General features: G+C 37.3%; 1 protein-coding gene across 2 annotated transcripts in view; it reads right to left on the minus strand.

The window, feature by feature from the left end:
* Nucleotides 1–6,601, minus strand: part of LOC123504538 (AF4/FMR2 family member lilli-like) — a 126,091-nt gene extending 119,490 nt beyond the window's left edge. The window contains exon 1 of one of the 2 annotated variants that reach the window (XM_045255123.1): nucleotides 6,219–6,601. The gene's annotated coding sequence lies outside the window, so the exon portion shown is untranslated. Of the gene's footprint in view, nucleotides 1–6,213 lie in introns of both variants that reach the window. The other variant, XM_045255124.1, reaches the window with a different exon arrangement.
* Between the last annotated feature and the right edge of the window lie 899 nt (nucleotides 6,602–7,500).

Consider the following 7,500-nt stretch of genomic DNA (forward strand, 5'->3'; position numbering starts at 1 on the left):
TTCGCCAGCAATCCAGTTATTTCGATCACGTTTTTAGTGATAGCACATGTAAGAAATATTACCATATGTATGGTGTTGAAATAATATTATCTGAAATGAAATGGTGTTAACCTGATAGTTCTCAAATTATTCCAGAACAAAGTGATTATCCTGCACCTAGCAGCACTGGCGGGGAGAACTGGTGACAAGGCAGGAGCCGTGACACACTTGATTTCGTGCGTTGGTGGCAGACGTATGTTATAAACCAGTCGTAATTAAGTATTTTAAGGGCTTTTGCCCTTAAAATACAGCACGTAAGACATCGTATCTCTCTCTATAACGTCATCGTATGCCCAATGAAATAACTGTTTGTGAATCTCTTTCTGACAGTCGAATGCAGCGCTCGATTGTCGCACGGTCTAGATCAAGGAATATACAAAGAGGAAGTTTTGGTGTGGGTTAAAGTTTGGAGGACAGCGACGGTGCTGCAATCTGTTGGAAGCGAGTAATTTCATAGAAAACATTGTTAGGATCAACTTAAAATTTCTCCCATGCATCCTGCCCCACCCCTTATTTTTCCCTGGATTCTCTCGTGGTTATGGACTTATAAGGCAAATAAAACATGTTCATATATATATATATATATATATATATATATATATATATATATATATATATATATATATATATATATATATTCGTTTTCTACCCGCCTCCGCATGGGCCACACCATACTCCTTACTTGTACCGCATACGTCGACTTTCTCGTGACCCTTTCTGCCCTTGGTGTAAGACTACCCCTGAGGCCATGGAACATTTCCTGCTTCAATGCCCACGCCTCCTCTCTCAACATACTGCATTACGCTCCCGGCTCTCCGCCCTGGCCATCACAACACTCGACCTGCCCACCCTCTTGGCGGCCTCAGGCGTCCACCCCTCCTGGCAACCTACTGTCCTTCGCCTTACTTGTGCCTTCTTGAGGAATGCCGGCCAGCTGTGGTACCACGTCTGTGATACCCACACAGAACTACCCCAGGGCTCATAAAGTACAGTACAGTACAGTGGAACCATGCGTGCTTTGGGATCCGAGTGGTCTCCAAGCGCACGGGTTCGAATCCTGTCCACGGTCCGAGTGTAGGTTGGGTTTCCTCACTCGGGGCAACGGTTTCCTAGCGGGTGGGCTTTGAGATAGGGGGTACCCAAAAAAGTATCCCCTTTAGCCCATAAATTCCCGTGAAAAGCCAACATGGTATGAAAAAAAAAAAAAAAAAAAAGAGGCCACGAAAATTTATGGATCCTTGAGCCCTGGGGTAGTCCTGTTTGTGTATCACAGGCGTGGTAGCTGGCCGGTCTTCCTCAAGAAGGCACAAGTAAGGCGAAGGACAGCAGGTTGCCAGGAGAGGTGGACGCCTGAGGCCGCCAGGAGGGGGGGGGGGAGCAGATTGAGTGTTGCGATGCCCAGGGTGGAGAGCCGGGAGCGTAATGCAGTATGTTGAAACATGAGAGGAGGCGTGGGCATTGAAGCAGAAAATGTTCCATGGCCTCAGGGGTAGTCCTACACCAAGGGCAGAAGGGGTCACAAGACAGACGTAGGCGATGCAAGTGAGCACTGAGCGTGGTGTGGCCCAGACGGAGGCGGGCGATGGTTGATGTGACTTGCGCTCCTTCTCGTGAGTAACTGACTGTTTGAATCTTGTAACGGCGCTCATCCTCCTCCGCTGATGAACGCCCCCCCCCCATCCCTCACTCCCTTACTACTTGCGAACCCGTATATCCTCCCTACAATCCTTGGTCTAGATATACAAGGTCTTCCATCCACGCATCCACGGTCACGTGTCTATGACTCTGTGTGATGCAGGGACCCAGCGTCTGGGCCAGCAAGCCAGTTAGACCCTGACTTCTACCCGTGTCACACGCACTCAAGGAACCGTGCGCCAAGCCATAATCTGACCTTGCCATCTTGAGACCAGTTTTTATTTTCTCTTTATAATACCAAATAGTTATGATGTGCGTTGCTGCCATAATACAAAAAGAAAGACAAAACCATACCTATATTGTACTTTTCCATACACTCATCTAACTCATCCAGAATTAGCTCAAAGCAGTTATTTTAGTTCATACGAACATTCTTAGGCAAAAACACTAATTTTCTAATACCATAGTAAGAAAAACAACCCCACACCATCAAAGAATGTGGGTGTTTTACTATGTGTGTTGCGTAGCTATTGGTTAGGTGAGCCGTGTGTGAAGTAAGGTTTTGAAACTGCGCGGCAACTCTGGTATCCCAAGTTTCACATATCTTTACACAGTACTTTCACTCACTCTAGACAGTAAAGAAGGGTTGCTGGCCTTAAGTTCTTTGCTGTGTATGCGAGGCTAGGCCTTAAGCTGTCTTCGAATAATGTTCAGAGTTCTCTGGGTCACACTGCGCTTACGTCCTTCAGGTGGTGGCGAAGCGTCTCTTCCTCCCTCACGATAAATTTTGGTCCAACGTTGAACATTTCTGAGAGCTTTGCCAGTGTTCACCGTTTCTTGATTTGACTTATTCTCCCTCACAAAGACACAAATAACTGAGATTTGGGCCTTACTAATTAGTTTTCTAGGTCCCATAATATGTAGTAACAGGGCAGAATAGTAAGCTCACACATCCACGAAAAGGGGCCGTGAGTTGGGTTGAAAGAACATTGAAATTCAAGCGACAGGCGAACGTTGACTGGGGCTCACGTGACATATGCGCGGCCAAGACCAAAATAAGCCAACCGGAAGGAAGACCTTGCATATCTGGACTGTGGATTGTCGTAATGTTTTTACGGTGTCGTGTGACAACAAGGACATCTTACGATATCATCACGTTAACGTACGACTTAACTTAAGCTGTTAAAATGACGTCATTGCTGCCGGCGACAGCTCTCTTACGACCGTCTGGGGATATCCTAGTAAAAAAAAAATATATATATATATATATATATATATATATATATATATATATATATATATATATATATATATGATTCCAGCATTACCCTCCATTACCTTCTTCATTCTAAAGGCTCCTTATCCACCATTTATTCATCCTTGGCCTACCATGCAAATCCACACCTCCCATACTTTGATCTTACATACTATTCCCTTCACTACCTATCATCCTTAATTTTCTCAACATGTTTATAATTATCAAGTCACAACTGTGACCGTGCATTGCTCTGCCTGTCCTCCAAAGTTTCTCGCAACTATCGTTCTCCTCACTTTTTGACTCTACCCATCCTAATTACTCTATACATGTTTATTAGACAAATAACCTCTATCACATTCGATCTCTCTATCTCGTATTCTTGAACATTAATATGCTTCACCTCCACTATTTTCAAAAGGCTTTATTTAAATTTAGACAAGTTTAAAAAAATTTTTTTATGGATCTAGAAGCAGTGACAAGATTTCTACATTATTAACTGGAGTAACACTCTTGAAAAATCCTGCTAATCATTTGTGTCCCTTGAACATAATCGTGGTGCGAGAGGAAAGCGTTTCTGAATACGGGCATATGTCTGTTCTCCCAATCAAAGCCTAATCAAAATATAGTGGAATAAACATTACTATTCATTCCAAGTAACCTACTCTGAAATAGGCTATTTATAACCAAAACACTTTTCTTATTACCTTCACCCTAGTAATAACTTGTCTCTATTCCTTCGGACATCTATTTTTAGATTTTTTTTCTAAACTTATTTAAACCTTACAACTACTATACATCCCATACTCCTATATCACTTCCATCACAAGCGTTCTATAAATCTATAACTTTTCTCCTTTACTAAATACTTTTAACAAATATGTATAACAAAACACATAACTGTGCAACACGATCTCTTCTTCTTTTTTTGACGGCACCTTGTACATCCGACATTACTTACTCTTTAACTTTTCTGACTCCATTTTCATATACTTTAAATTTCATAATAATCAATCAACTGATACCTTCGTACTTAGAATACTCACGTCTGTCCTGTTTTCGTTTTATATAGAGGAACTATATATATATATATATATATATATATATATATATATATATATATATATATATATATATATATATATATATATATATATATACTAGTCAGAAAAAAACTTAACAATATAACTAATCCTACAATACTGATCCCACCTGCCTTAACCTTTATATCTATATCAATCCATCTATCTATCTATCTATCTATCTATCTATCTATCTATCTATCTATCTATCTATATATATATATATATATATATATATATATATATATATATATATATATATATATATATATATATATATATCCCATATTACTTCATCTGTAACTTCTGATTCCCTTTATCAACTCCTTTTTACACTTTACTTTTCATAATTAATTCATATATATATATATATATATATATATATATATATATATATATATATATATATATATATATATGGATACATAGATAGATAGTACATTCACTCAAATATCTATCCCAAATGTTTCAATCTCAGATTTTCTCTCATCTTCCATATTTTGCAGTAGCACGAAATCTTTCCTTACATATCTACCTCATACTTAAAAATCCAATATCTTTTTCCACCTTCTCACTACTTTCACAATTTTCTTTACCTCTCTTCTAATTCTATTGGACATTTTCTGTTACCTTTTTCCTTCATCTTTCAATAGTCCTCCTTTCAGCATTTTTTTTTTTTTTCACGTTCCTTGTAGCTCTCATGTGATCCTTTTTTTGTAACCCTACTTTAAACTTCCTTTATTCTATTTATCTTTATAGCCACCCTTACCTTTTTATCACAACAATTCACGTACCTTCTTTATTCTCTCTCCCACTCGTCTCATATTACACACCTTTGTTCTTTCCACTATGGTCTTGAGATTTGTTCATTTTATCTGAAACTCACTCACTTGCTCTCCCAATACTATATTCCTATTTTAACTAAATCTGAACTACAGCCTTTTCATTGTTAATTCACTTCCTGAATGTTCCTCTCTTATTTTCTCCCCTCTCATTTTACTTCATCTCCAAAAGACGATACATATCTATTAATATTTTCTCTGTTCCTTTACCTTATCTCTATTGCTTCATCTAATTCACACATTATCAACGACACCATAAAACTTCAAACCATCTAACATACCTTCCCTATTAACGCTATCATGTCTTTTCTAAATCCACAAAAAACGAAATATTTTGCTAGAAATTTTTCACAAATATGTTGTACATCAAACACCTGATCTGCACAGGCTCTCTCTTTTTTAAGCCTCCTTGTACTAAAGGCAAAGCTCAGACGACTGTATAAATATAAGTGATGAAAACGCAAAACAAGAAACATTCTGCATTTTACTATTGTTAATCCTCAGGTAAAGGGGAAGGTTTTTCATTCCAGGAGACACCCCCCCCCCCTCTCTCTCTCTCTCTCTCTCTCTCAATAATCATAATAATAATAATAATAATAATAATAATAATAATAATAATAATAAGGTAAAATTAGCAATAATAATAATAAAACATCAATACTACTACTACTACTACTACTACTACAATATTAACAATAGCTATAATAATAATACAAATAATAACAACAACAATAGCAACAATAATAATAATAATAATAATAATAATAATAATAATAATAATAATAATAACAATAATAATAATAATAATAATAATAATTATTATTATTATTATTACTATCATTATAATAATAATTATTATTATTATTAGTAGTAGTAGTAGCAGTATTACTATTATTATTATTATAATTATTATTGTTATTATTATCTCTCTCTCTCTCTCTCTCTCTCTCTCTCTGTGTGTGTGTGTGTGTGTGTGTGTGTGTGTGTGTGTGTGTGTGTGTGTATGGAGAGAGAGAGAGAGAGAGAGAGAGAGAGAGAGAGAGAGAGAGAGAGAGAGAGCCAAACAGCATATAAATATCATTAGTTAAGTAACATTATGTTCCTCTAGCATTTTAACTAGTATCGCCTACAATTTAAATTAAACAAATTTAGGTAATGAAAAGAATGAAAGAAGAAAAGAGAGCGGTGGAATGTAGATAGACTGAGAACTAAGAAATAATGAATACAAGTAGGAAAAGTTACTTATAAGAAGAATTCGATTATATTGGCGCAAGTAACCAAACAAGTATATACAACCTCACTTGACATGCCTATTATAATGAAAACTGAGATGATCGAGACAAAAAAATCAACATCTCACCTTACCTCACCTGTCGAGTACACGGAAATGAAGAGATGGTGGGCAGAGTCACTATGCCAACAATTAACATGTAAAGAAGTCACTTGTCTGACACACTCATCGATCACTACCAAAACACATTATCAAAATAGTTATGGTTGTAGCAGCTGATAAGTAGACGGTGGATTGGTGTATTCCTGGTGGATTGTCACTATTCATACAATTGATGCGAGATAAATTTCTGACTAGGTAAGTTATTTTATATTAAGGGTGACAGGACACTGACGGCAGGGCACGATGGGGTGATCAGAGATGTCATCACCAAGAAAGCCAGCCCGGCTTACAAAATAGGTGGAGCAGCAGCGTTCGACATCACCACATGCTCCATATGGCAACAGTGACACGGTGCTTTAGGAGAAGTAGAGGGAAGACTGAGCTGCTCTGTGTTCGTCCTAACTCTCATACGGTTCTCATCCTAGAATATTTTCACCATGGACGTGCTTAATTTTTATTGTTGATGCAATATCATTTTCGGTACACGTAATGCATATTCAAAGTAAGCCCACAAAGAATGAAAAAAAATGTCATACTGCCGTAGAAAGGTTTGTGCGTCCGGCAGCGACGAGTTACGTTATGCTCGATCAGGGGCAGATGGAAGAAAAAATGTGCCTCCACAAGGGAACGTTTGAAAGACAGTCGTCCTATTTACTGTTCCTGAACCATTCAATACCGTGTCGTAGAGTCCTGTAGCGTATCTTGACTTATAACATCAATCATCTCCTTTCTTCTAATATATTAGACTAAATAAATTGATAAATGTTAAAACAAAAAATTCCATCTAGTAACACGAATATTAGCAGATAAATAACAACTATGATCGTTTGTTACTTACAAACTTCATGTCACTTCCAAACCACTTAACTAAATTTAATATCTACATTTCATTTTCGATAATAATTCTAGAAAAAAAATCTCATTCCAATATCTTCATTGTTGAAGTTCTACGTTCTAGTTTCCACGCTTTCATCCTTTAAACAAGTAATTTCCCATTTGTTACAATCACCTTCAGATAAAAGAATGAAAAGGCAAAATTTTTAATTAAAAAATGGTGTTATGTCTAGTTCAATGAGGAATAGCAGAAATATATTGATGAAAACAAGTGTGTGTGTGTGTGTGTGTGTGTGTGTGTGTGTGTGTGTGTGTGTGTGTGTGTGTGTGGTCACTCAAACAAGGGCATCACCTGCCTGGTAAGTTGACTTATTACAGGTGAGTCAGCATGTTCAGGTGATACGCTTATCAATTTACTGC

The sequence above is a fragment of the Portunus trituberculatus genome, chromosome 16 (genome assembly GCF_017591435.1).
Source record: "Portunus trituberculatus isolate SZX2019 chromosome 16, ASM1759143v1, whole genome shotgun sequence".
In the NCBI taxonomy this organism is placed as follows: Eukaryota; Metazoa; Arthropoda; class Malacostraca; order Decapoda; family Portunidae; genus Portunus; species Portunus trituberculatus.